This window comes from Canis aureus, chromosome 35 (assembly GCF_053574225.1).
Source record: "Canis aureus isolate CA01 chromosome 35, VMU_Caureus_v.1.0, whole genome shotgun sequence".
Taxonomy (NCBI): Eukaryota; Metazoa; Chordata; class Mammalia; order Carnivora; family Canidae; genus Canis; species Canis aureus.
The window spans coordinates 6525125-6537319 of NC_135645.1; the positions used below are offsets into that span (position 1 = coordinate 6525125).

General features: G+C 36.7%; 1 protein-coding gene across 1 annotated transcript in view; it reads right to left on the bottom strand.

Annotated features, from left to right (window-relative positions):
- FBXO40 (F-box protein 40) overlaps positions 1-12195 on the bottom strand; it is a 57634-nt gene that overhangs the window by 44314 nt on the left and 1125 nt on the right. The window contains exon 2 of the mRNA XM_077884450.1: positions 6170-6211. The gene's annotated coding sequence lies outside the window, so the exon portion shown is untranslated. The remainder of the gene's footprint in view (positions 1-6169; positions 6212-12195) is intronic.

Sequence of the window (12195 nt, forward strand, 5' to 3'; positions counted from 1 at the left end):
AGACTAAACTTCTATTTTTCAAAGCCAATAACAAAACTGAAAAATTTCAGAGAAGAGGGACAGATGGTTTCAATTAAGATCTGAAAGAGGAGATTTTGTCTTTCCTTCATCATGATATTCCAGAACCCAGCAAAATGCTTGACATAGTTGTCACTCATCCATTCCACAAATATTGTGAGTGTCTGCTATGTGTCACACATAGTACAAAATGTTGGAATAAACAGAGAAGATGTCCAAGTTGCTGTCCTCATGAAGCTTACATTCTGGTAAGGAAATCAATCTATACAAATGTAAACAAATAATACATTTTGTAAATGGAATGAGTTAAGGGTCTTAGGAAAAAGAAAGACAAGACATAGATTTAGGGACTGGAGAAGTCATTTTAGGTCCCCAGCTATTTTCATGATCTGTGCCCTAGTCTCTCCTTGCCCAAGCACACTTCTTGCTGAACTTCCTAGAAGGTGTTAGAATTGCAAAGAAACGCAAAAACTCCAGTAGTTGAATATTTAAGGAAGCAAGAGGAATGCAAAAATTATCGTTTCTCTACCAGGCTGAGAGATACAGCCTAACCATATCAGAGATAGTAAATTGATGGTAAAACTCTCAATGCTATTTCAAAAGTAAAGATAGAGCCCAAATGTCCACCAACTGATGAATGGATAAAGGGGTGGTATGTATATACAATGGAATATTACTCAGCCAACAAAAAATGAAAATTTGCCATTTGCAATGACATGAATGGAGCTAGAATGTATTATGTTAAGTGAAATAAGTCAGGTGGAGAAAGACAAATACTTATTTGATTTCACACATATGTGAAATTTAAGAAAAAAAACCATAAACATATGGGAGGGGGGGAAGAAAAAGAAGAGGGAAACAAGACATAAGAGATTCTTCATGATAGAGAACAAACTGAGGGTTGATGGAGGGTGGGGAATGAGCTATATGGGTGATGGGTATTAAGAAGGGCACTTGTGATGAGCACTGGGTGCTGTATGTAAGTGATAAAACACTAAATTCTACTCCTGGAACCAATATTGCATGTATGTTAACTAAAAAAATTTTTTTTAAGGTGAAGATTGATTTAACACACATCCTTGAGTTGTTTCTTCAGGATTTAAATCCTTGCAGATCGAGAATTGATGCCGACCCTTGCTGGCCCATGTGACTTCAACCAACTAGGACATGGACTCTGGTCAACTTTTGCCCCAATTCTATACTGATCTCTCCTTTGCTAAGCCCTTCATGAATATGCATGCACCTTTGGCTTAAAACCTCCCCAATTCTAGAATTCAACAAGACAAAAAACTTTTGCACAGCAAAGGAAGTAGTCAACAAACCCAAAAGACAACCTACAAAATGAGAGAGGATTTTGCAAATGTCTTATCAGATAAAGGGCTAGTATCCAAGATCTATAAAGAACTTATCAAACTCAACACCCAAAAACAAACAATTCAGTCAAGAAATGGGTAGAAGACATGAATAGACATTTCTCCAAAGAAGATATACAAATGACTAAGAGATGCATGAAAAAATGTTCAACATTACTCAGCATTAGGGAAATACAAACCAAAAACACAATGAGATACCACTTCACACTAATCAGAATGGTGAAAATTAACAAGTTATGAAATAAATGTTGGTGAGGATGTGGAGAAAGGGGAACCCTCTTACACTGCTGGTGGGAAGGCAAGCTGGTACAACCACTCTGGAAAACAGCATGGAGTTTCCTCATAAAGCTAAAAATAGAGCTACGCTATGACGCAGCAATTACACTGGTGGGTATTTACCTAAAGGATGTAAACATAGTCATCCAAAGGAGCACCTGTATCCCAATGTTTATAGCAGCAATGTGCAATGCCCAACTAAGGAAAAAGCCCAGATGTCCATTGACAGATGAATGGATAAAGAAGATGTAACACACACACACACACACACACACACACACAATGGAATATCATTCAGCCATCAAAAAATGAAATCTTAAAAAAAATGAAATCTTGCCATTTGCAACAATGTGGATGGAACTACAGGGTATTATGCTAAGCAAAATAAGTCTTCCTCTGATTAGAGGAAGACAAATATGATATGATTTCAGTTGTATGGAATTTAAGAAACAAAACAGAGGATCATAGGGGAAGGGAGGGAAAAATAAAATAAGACAAAATGAGAGAGGGAGACGATCATAAGAGACTCTTTTTTTTAAAAATATTTTTTTCTTTATTTATTTATGATAGTCACAGAGACTCTTAATCATAGGAAACAAACTGAGGGCTGCTAGAGGGAAGGCGGGTGGGGAGGTGGGGTAACTGGGTGATGGGCATTAAGGAGACCACGTGATATAATGAGCACTGGATATTATATGATGAATCACTGAACTCTACCTCTAAAACTAATAATACACTATATATCAATTAACTGAATTTAAATGAAATAAATAAATAAATAAATAAATAAATAAATAAATAAATACTTTTATAAAGATGGGGGGAAAAAGAAGAATAAAAAACCTTCCCCAATTCTGTCATTCAGGGAGACACTGCTTTGGGCAATAGTTCTCTTTTACTTGTTGCAAGTAAAATCCTTCCTTTTCCTATTCTTTGGCTTTGTTGTGTCTTTTAGCTTGACATCACCAAGAAGCAAATCTAGTTTCAGGTAACAATTTCAGAGAGTTATAAGTGTTATGAAAGAAATAGAGCTGAGGATGAAAAAGAGATTACTGAGCTAGTGGATGAAATTTAGAAAGGATGGTTAAGGAAGGCTCTGAGAAGGTAACTTTGAAAGGAGACAATTTGTTGAATAACTGTAGAGATTAACGTAGTCTTTTTCTTTTCTCTCATTTATGAAAAAGATGGATGGGCTTCCATCAATGAAAACTTTTATGGACAACAAAATACTTTAAGAAAGCCTTAAATCACTGTTTAAAGATGACCCTGAATAACTGAATGACTCAAAATTTTCAAGTCCAAATAGTTTATTGAAAATTTGTCTTAAAGAACATAATATACTTTATGGGAAGAGATAATTCCAAGATCCTACTGTGTCATCCAAGGTGCTGGAAATATCCTGTTTTTCCCAGGGAGGAAGGGTGAGAGGAGGGATTAAGAGACAGGAGGAATAGAGCAGTAAAGTATAATATACTTCTAATTGGAGCTCTGAAGGAGAGAGACAAGTATAGTTGGGCAGTATTTTAAATATAATATCTAAGAATTTTCCAGAATGGATTAATTCAATACTTAGATTCTGGAAGCTGTGAAACCTCAAGAGAAGATAGGGGGAAAATCCTCATGTGGATGCATTATGAACATCAAAGAGCTTGTTGGCTATCACATGCTGTACATAACTGCAAAGAATGAAAAGATATATAGTCTAAATGGTGGGTTAAAATGGGTCCAGGTTTTGTTTTGTTTTCTTTTCTTTTGCTAGTTTTCCCATCGGGAGGAGGCAGTAAGAAACAGATAAGATTTTTTGTTTGACTTATGGGCTCCATTGTGTCTTGGCAGGTTCCTATTTATCCTCGATTTTCCCTGTTTCACATGCAGTCTCCTTTCCCAACTGCCAGACCTGCTGACTTGTAGTGACTTCAAACCCACCACTGAAGCAGAGGTAAAAGCAGCCTTCACCATATCCCACAATAAAGTCCAATATCTGTAATAAATCTCTCGTTCTTCATCATTCATACCATTCTGTCTTCTTGATCAAACTCTAATTGTTAGTCTGTGTTTTGGATGGCCATAGGACTAGATAAAATTTTGGAATTTTGTCACTATACCAGAAGATCTGAGTAGCTATTAGGGGTTAACAATTGATTGCAATATCCAAGGGAGAAAACTATAAAGAGTTTTCATCATCTCTACTCATTGCACTTTACTCATTTATGCTATTTTTCTGGCCTTTGTAGGCATAGAAATGTTTAAATTTAAGCAAATTAATGTAAAATATAACAGGTCAGGGGTGCCTGGATGGTTCAGTTGGTTAAGCGTCTGACTCTTGGTTTCAGCTCAGGTCATGATCTCAGGGTCCTGAGATGGAGCCCCAAGTCAGGCTCTTTGCTCAGTGTTGAGTCTACTTGAGATTCTCTCTCCATCTGCCCTTCCTCCCCCTTCAAACAAACAAACAAACAAACAAATCTTTAAAACAATGTAAAAGCTTGGCAGACATGGTAAGATCAAAACGGCATGCACAGCTGAATTATGCTAAGGGCTCCAGGGCTTTTGGATTTATCTTCAACCTCTTTCCCTTGCACCCTTTATTGGCTCCATAAGCAATTTGCCTTCAATATAGATGTACTACACAGATGAATAATTTTCACCATTTCCACTGTTACCAAAAGTCACCAATATTTCTTGAATGGAGGATGCCAATAGTTGTACAACCCATTTCCTTCCTTTTGCTCCTTTACATTCCTTTCTTTTTTCTCCTCTCATAAGACCCAGGGCCATCTTTTAAAAACAAACTGAAATGTGTTTTTCTTCAATTCTACAGTGTTTTTTCAATGCCCAAAGAATAGAACTCCAACATCAGGGCTTGTAAGGCTGTGCATGATCAAGCCCTTTTCTACCTCTCACCATCATCTTTTGCCAACTTCTCCTACTACTCTCCAGCATGTTGACCTTGCTTAAGTTTCTAGAATTCTTCAAGGTTCTGTTAAAACAAGAGCCTTTGCTCATGTTGGTCCTTTGCCTGGAATGTTCTTTTCTCTTTCAATTTCTCCTAATTAATTTATACTAATCTTTCAGGTTTCAGTTCAAATACTTCATCACAGGAGCCTTTCCTGATGGGTTTCTCTGTTATATGCACTCATATATATAACTCTAAACTTTCCTTATGCACAATGGAAAACAACTGCTTTGTTTATGTGTGTCTGTGTGTATATTCTTCTTTCCAAACACAAAACATATATTTTTTCTGAATGACTTATGCCTGTGGAGTGTGTCTATGTGTTTTTGTTTTCCCACAAAATTTTTATCATAGTTCCTATTAAATTTTGCAGGCCACTTTGTTCACTTTAATATCAAATCTGAGAAATTTTGCTATATTTTGAAGTTAATTGCTAATCAGTCTAGCTCCAACTTTCCACCCTCTAACTCCTCTAACACAAAAGAGATACACACCATCTGCACATACCATTTCCATCTCTACCACAGAACACCCAGGGCAAACAGAATTAAGCATGAGAATTATTCCTCTTATTGAAAACAGGCAAATGCATTATCTTTTTCACCATGACATCATGTAACTGATATCATGAATTTAAAAATTGCACCTGTCTGTCCCAGGATAAAGTGCAAAGGTAGAAAGTGACATTTTCATTGCTGTCATGGAACACCTTTAATCAGATAACAGTGAATCATCATAGATCCCAATGGATCAATGATAACCATGGGTTACAATGGATCATGGTGCAACCACCAGTAACCGGTTTCCATGGACCATCAACTATGAATCATGTTGGAATAACCATGAAACTACTTTGGATCATCATGAGTCAGATTGAGGAGATCCCGGAATCACCATATGTACCACTGAGTGACAACTCTTATATAAGGATGCCTGAAAAGGTCAGGAAATAGGGGAGGGTTGTCTCTTCCAACCTCAAATTTATTCTCCTCTCTTTCCTTCATATATACATAGTTAAAATCTCTGGACTGGAAGTAGATTCAGTCGCCTCCTTGAGGAGTGACTCTGAACAAGTCATGTCAGCTAATTAAGGCTCAAGTAAAACTACGATAATAACAGCCCCAGAGTAATCTATATTCATTCATTAAACAAATATTCATAGAGCACCTACTATTTGCTAAAAACTATTCTAGGCAATGGGAGTACATCAATGAACAAAATACACAAAGACTTTGTCCTTTTGGAACTTATGTTCTAGTGGAGAGCTAGAGTGGAAGAAAACAAACAAGGCAGGAGTTATAGCAGTGAAGTACTAAGCACAGAACCTCCCACAGAAAGTCCTCAAGAGTTATGTGTAAGCATTTTTAGTCAAGGTTACTGCCCCACCTCCAAAGGTCTTTCTCAGATAACACCAGCTCTATTCTCTATTACTTAAGTTTGGATATTGCTTAGAGAAAACCTCAGGACTCTAAGTACATGCAAGTTCAGCATCGCATCCCAAATGGTCTCACAAAACTATGCCCAGTGTTTGAATCTCAAAGATACTTACTTGAGCAAGTTCCAGAACTTCTCTGAAATGTAGCTTCTTTTTCTTTAAATAGAAAAAAAAATATATTACTAACAAACTCTGTAAGTATTCTCTCTTTTAATTACTCAAAATGGTTTTTTTTATTCTTTTTTCTTGAAAACCTTGTTTATTGTTCTTCTCGAACTGTTTTTTGATTGATCTCTGTTGTTTCTTTGTTTTTTGCTTTTTCAATTTCTCCTCATCTTTACCATGACTTCTTACTATTTCTTTGCATTTATTTTGCTATTTTTTCTCTAAATCTTAAGTTGGTCATCTAGAATTAGAACCTTCTTTCTTTTTCTATGATTTATGTTTAAGGCTAAATCTTTTTTTAAAATTTATTTTATTTTATTTTTTTATTATTATTTTTATAAATTTATTTTTTATTGGTGTTCAATTTGCCAACATATAGCATAACACCCAGTGCTCATCCCACCAAGTACCCCCCTCAGTGCCCATTACCTAGTCACCCCAACCTCCCGCCCACTTCCCCTTCCACTATCCCCTTGTTCATTTCCCAGAGTTAGGTGTCTCTCATGTTTTGTGACCCTCACTGATATTTTCACTCATTTTCTCTCCTATCCATTTATTCCCTTTCACTAATTTTTATATTCCCCAAATGAATGAGACCATATAATGTTTGTCCTTTTCCGATTGACTTATTTCACTCAGCATAATACCCTCCAGGTCCCTCCATGTCAAAGCAAATAGTGGGTATTTGTCATTTCTAATGGCTGGCTAAATCTTTAATTTGGGTACCATTTTAGCCTCATTCCACACACTTTGCTTTCAGTATAGATCAACATTTTAAATATAAGTGTTTTGTATTTTCCATTGTGGCTTTTTCTTTAAGCCATGAAATTGCTTAGAAGTATGGTTTTACTTTCCAAAAAATGAGATTTTTGGGAGGAGAAAGAAAAAAATGTTTTCCCCTTTACTTCTTACTTTATAACATTACAGTCAGGGAATGAGGTCAGTGGGTATGTTTTCTTCGGTATTTGTTGAGCTTCCATTCTGGCTTAGCTTATAGATAATTATCATAAATGTTACATTGTTATATGAACGAAGTCCAAGTGCACTGCTAGATATTACCCAAAGTATACAAAAATACTGATTTGAAGGGACACATGCACCCCAATGTTCATAGCATTATCAACAATAGCCAAATTATGGAAAAAGCCCAAATCTTCATTGACTAATGAATGGATAAAGAGGTTGTGATACACATACACACACACACACACACACACACACACACAAAATGGACTATTCCTCAGCCATAAAAAATAACAAAATCTTGCCATTTGCAATGATGTGGATGGAACTAGAATGTATTATGCTTAGTCAGAGAAAGACAAGTAACCATATGATTTCACTCATAAGTGGGATTTAAGAAACAAAACAGATGAACATCGAGGGGGGGGGGAGAGAGAGGCAAACCATAAAACAGACTCTTAACTATAGAGAACAAACTGAGGATTGATGGAGGGAGGTTGGTAGGAGATGGGCTAAAGGGGTTATGGGTATTAAGGGAGGCACTTGTCATGAGCATTGGGTGCTGTATGTAAGTGATGAATCACTAAATTCTACTCTTTAAACTAGTATTATACATATGTTAACTAACTAGCATTTAAATGAAAACTTGAAACAAAGAAGTGTTTTTCTTATTATTTGAATTACATATCATATATATTTAAGTGAAGCTTGTTCATTTTATATCCTGATGACCTTGTCTGTTTGATCTATCAGTTCCTTAGAGAGTTATAATAAAGTCTCTTAGTTTGTTGGTAGATATTTTTGTTTTTCCTTTTAATTCTGTCAATTTTGTTTTATATATCTTTACTCTTTGTTTAGAGGCTTATACATTGTAGAAATGCTAAAAATAATTTGTCCGTAGAGTCCCTTTCTTTCTCTCTCCAAGTGTCTTTGTCCAACCCATAGACTTATATTCCACAAGAGCTTTCACTATTCTCTGCATGTCCCCCTCAACCCTCTCTCTATTTTCTAATTCATATGTGATCTATGATCTTGCCTAAGATCACAACCAAGGTGTGGCAGAGAAAGGTGAGGAAGAGACATGGAGAGTGTAGTTGAAAGGAGTGAGATGTGCTCTGACCTGAGCCAGGCCAAGAGGAAAGGAGTAAGATGGAGGCACAAGGGAACAAACGACAATTCCTGGCTGTGTTTTAAGTAGTATTTAGACAGAGAAAATGATGTATAATGTCAAAAATTTATTTATTTATTTATTTATTTATTTATTTATTTATTTATTTTTTTTCAATTCCAGTACAATTAGCATACATTAGTTTCAGGTGTACATTATAGTGATTCAACAATTCTATACATTATTCAGTGCTTATCATGATAAATGTACTCTTAATCTCCTTCATCTATTTTACTCATTCCCGCCCACCTCCTTTCTGGAAATACATATAAAAAATTGCTCCTATCCATTGCTTCTCAATAGATTCCAAACCCTGTGCCAGTGTCTATAAGTGTTTGTCCTTATAGACCTCCACTGATATGTGAGCCAGGTACATGACTCCCACTTTGCTGATGAAGTCATTGAGGCTCAGGGAGTTAAAGTAGGTTGAGATTAGCTCTGTCTACCTTGACATCACAGTAACAAATTTTAAAAATGGAAGGAGTGGGATGCCTGGGTGGCTCAGTGGTTGAGTGTCTGCCTTTGGCTCAGGGCGTGATCCTGGAGTCCCTGGATAGAGTCACACATCAGGCTCTCTGCGTGGAGCCTGCTTCTCCCTCTGCCTGTGTCTCTCTCTCTCTCTCTCTCTGTCTCTCATTAATGAATAAATACAATCTTAAAAAAAAAAGTAAAAATGGAAGGAGTAAAACATAAGAATCAGATGATTAACTCAGAAAAAGTTTGTGGGGAGGTGAGAGGAGGGTTAGGAGATAACAAGTATTCAAACAGCATTAACCGTAAAAGAAAAGATGGACAAATCAGAAAGCATAAACATATTGAGTGTGGTCTCAGCTACAGACTAGCTGTAGTCTCATGGGGAAGCCTTAGAGCACAATTTTGCAGCATTGGCAGAGCTCTGGACCTGGCAGGAAGCACGGTAGGGGTGTACAAGGCAGACTTGGACAGCTCTCATTTGCCCCAGGGCAATTCCTCGGAGAAAGAGGCAGCTTTGAACTATCTGGGTACCTGGGAATTGGGTATATTACCTAGTTAAAGGGATCTGGGTAGAGCAATGACAAAAAACACTATACATGTCTGTTTGTAAAAATACCACTAAAAAGAGTGCAGTGAGGCTTCTACTTCTGGGAAGATGAAGTAGATGTATTTTCCCTATTCTCTCTGCTAACTAAAATAAAATATCTGAATATTACATATAAACAATCATAAGAAGACTCTCTAAGGTGGAGAGAAGGCAGATAAGCCAAGGATACCCCCAAAATTCACTGTCATAAATTTTTTAAAATTTTTTTTTCAATTTTTATTTATTTATGATAGTCACAGAGAGAGAGAGAGGCAGAGACACAGGCAGAGGGAGAAGCAGGCTCCATGCACCGGGAGCCCGATGTGGGATTCGATCCCGGGTCTCCAGGATCGCGCCCTAGGCCAAAGGCAGGCGCCAAACCGCTGCGCCACCCAGGGATCCCCTAAAATACAAGATTTAAAAAAAATATTTTATTTATTTATTCATGAGAGACAGAGAGAGAGAGAGAGAGTGGCAGAGACAGAGACTGAGGGAGAAGCAGGCTCCATGCAGGGAGCCCGATGTGGGACTCGATCCCAGGACTGCGGAATCATGACCTGAGCCAAAGGCAGACAGACGCTCGACTGCTGAGCCACCCAGGTGTCTCCAAAATACAAGATTTAATAAGATTCTGAGTCTTATAACACAATGAACAAAATGTCCAAGCTTTAAGTGAAAATCATGTCTTACTAAGAACCAAGGAGATCTCATACTGAGACAATTAATAAATGCCAACACTGAGATGACACAGGTGCAAATTATCTGACAAGAGTTTTATTTTTATTTTTTAATTTTTATTTATTTATGATAGTCACATAGAGAGAGAGAGAGAGAGAGAGAGAGAGAGGCAGAGACATAGGCAGAGGGAGAAGCTGGCTCCATGCACCGGGAGCCTGACGTGGGATTCGATCCCGGGTCTCCAGGATCGCGCCCTGGGCCAAAGGCAGGCGCTAAACCGCTGCGCCACCCAGGGATCCCTGACAAGAGGTTTTTTTTTTTTTTTTTTTTTTTAATTTTTATTTATTTATGATAGTCACAGAGAGGGAAAGAGAGAGAGGCAGAGACACAGGCAGAGGGAGAAGCAGGCTCCATGCACCGGGAGCCCGATGTGGGATTCGATCCCAGGCGCCAAACCGCTGCGCCACCCAGGGATCCCCTGACAAGAGTTTTAAATTTAAATTTTAAATTTACAAATTTTTACTCTTAAAAAATGAAAAACATGAAGTTTCAGGAAAGCAATAGGAAGACTAAAAAAAGCAATAAAGATATAAAGAAGAACTAAATGAAAAATTTAGAACCAAAAAATACAACCAAAAGAAAGAAAACTCAATGGATAGGCTCAACAGCAAAATGGGGGAGACAGAGGGAAGAATTGGTGAACTTGAACAATAAAAGCTATGCAATCTCAACAACAAAGAGAAAATAGCCTGGAAAAAATAAATAGAACCTTAAGGACCTGTGGGACGAAAAGAGATCTAACATTTGTGTCATCTGAGTCTCAGAAGCGGAGTTGGAGGGAGGGCTGAAAAGTATTTTTTTAAAAATGACTAAAACTTTCCAGCATTTGGCAAAAACCATAAATCTACGGGTTGAAAAAACTCATCAAAACGCAAATGGATCAAAAAAAAAAAAAAAAAACCCAAAAAACTCAAATGGATCAAGCCCAAAGAAATTCATGCAAAGACATATCATAGTCAGTCTTCTGAAAACCAAAGACAGATTTGATCTTGAAAGCAGTCAGACAGAATGACACATTATTGAAGGGGAATTAAAGACATTCACAGATGAAGGGAAACTAAGAGAATTTGTTACTGGCAGACCTAACCTAAAAGAATGGCTAATGGAAGTTCTTGAAACAAATAGAAAATGGAAAAAGAAGGACTCTTGGAAGACCAAGAAGTCAGAAAGAACACATAGATAAAAATATGGATAAACACAATACGTTTCCTTCTCCTCTTGAGTTTTGTTTGATGGTTGAAGAAAAATTAAAATGCTCTTTTGCGTGGTTCTCAATGAATATAGAGAAAATATTTAGCATGATTATATTATAATTAGGGAAGGGTAAAGGGGTGTAAAGGAGATGAAGCTTCTACAATTCACTCAAACTATCAATACCAGTTGACTTTGATAAATATATATTATATAATAATATATTAAGAGATTATATAATGCATCTAATTATAATAATTATATATTATAAAATATCTTTATAGATAATATATAAATGTATAATATGATAATATAATACAATAAAGTAACTTCAAATGTAATTATTTAAGTTGAAAATAAAAGGATGAAAAAGATGAAATGCAAACATTAAAAGAACACTGGTATGCCTATCTTAATATTAGACAAAGTACAGAGCAAAGCAAATTACCAAGGACAGAGAAGGACATTACATAAAGATATAAGGGTCAATTGTCTAAGAGCTAGTCATCCTAAATGTGTATGCACCAGAGAACAGAAATGTGAAGCAAAAACGGATAGAACTAAAAGGAAAAATAGACAAAACCACAATTATATTTGGAGACTTGAACATCTCTCCACCAGTGATTGATAGAACTAAATAAGATGATTAATTCCCTCAAAAATTGCAGTAAAAATTTGGGGAAGGAATGCCTGAGAAGCCTTCAATCATCACCATCAGGATATGCCAAGTCGGTCATAACAGACATGATCTCTAACTCCATGGAGCTTATCTCCAGTGGGGAAGACAGGTAATTACAGTCATGCTCAAGTGTAGTTAAGTGGAGTAATAAGAAAATTCAGGGCCCTCTGTCTGTC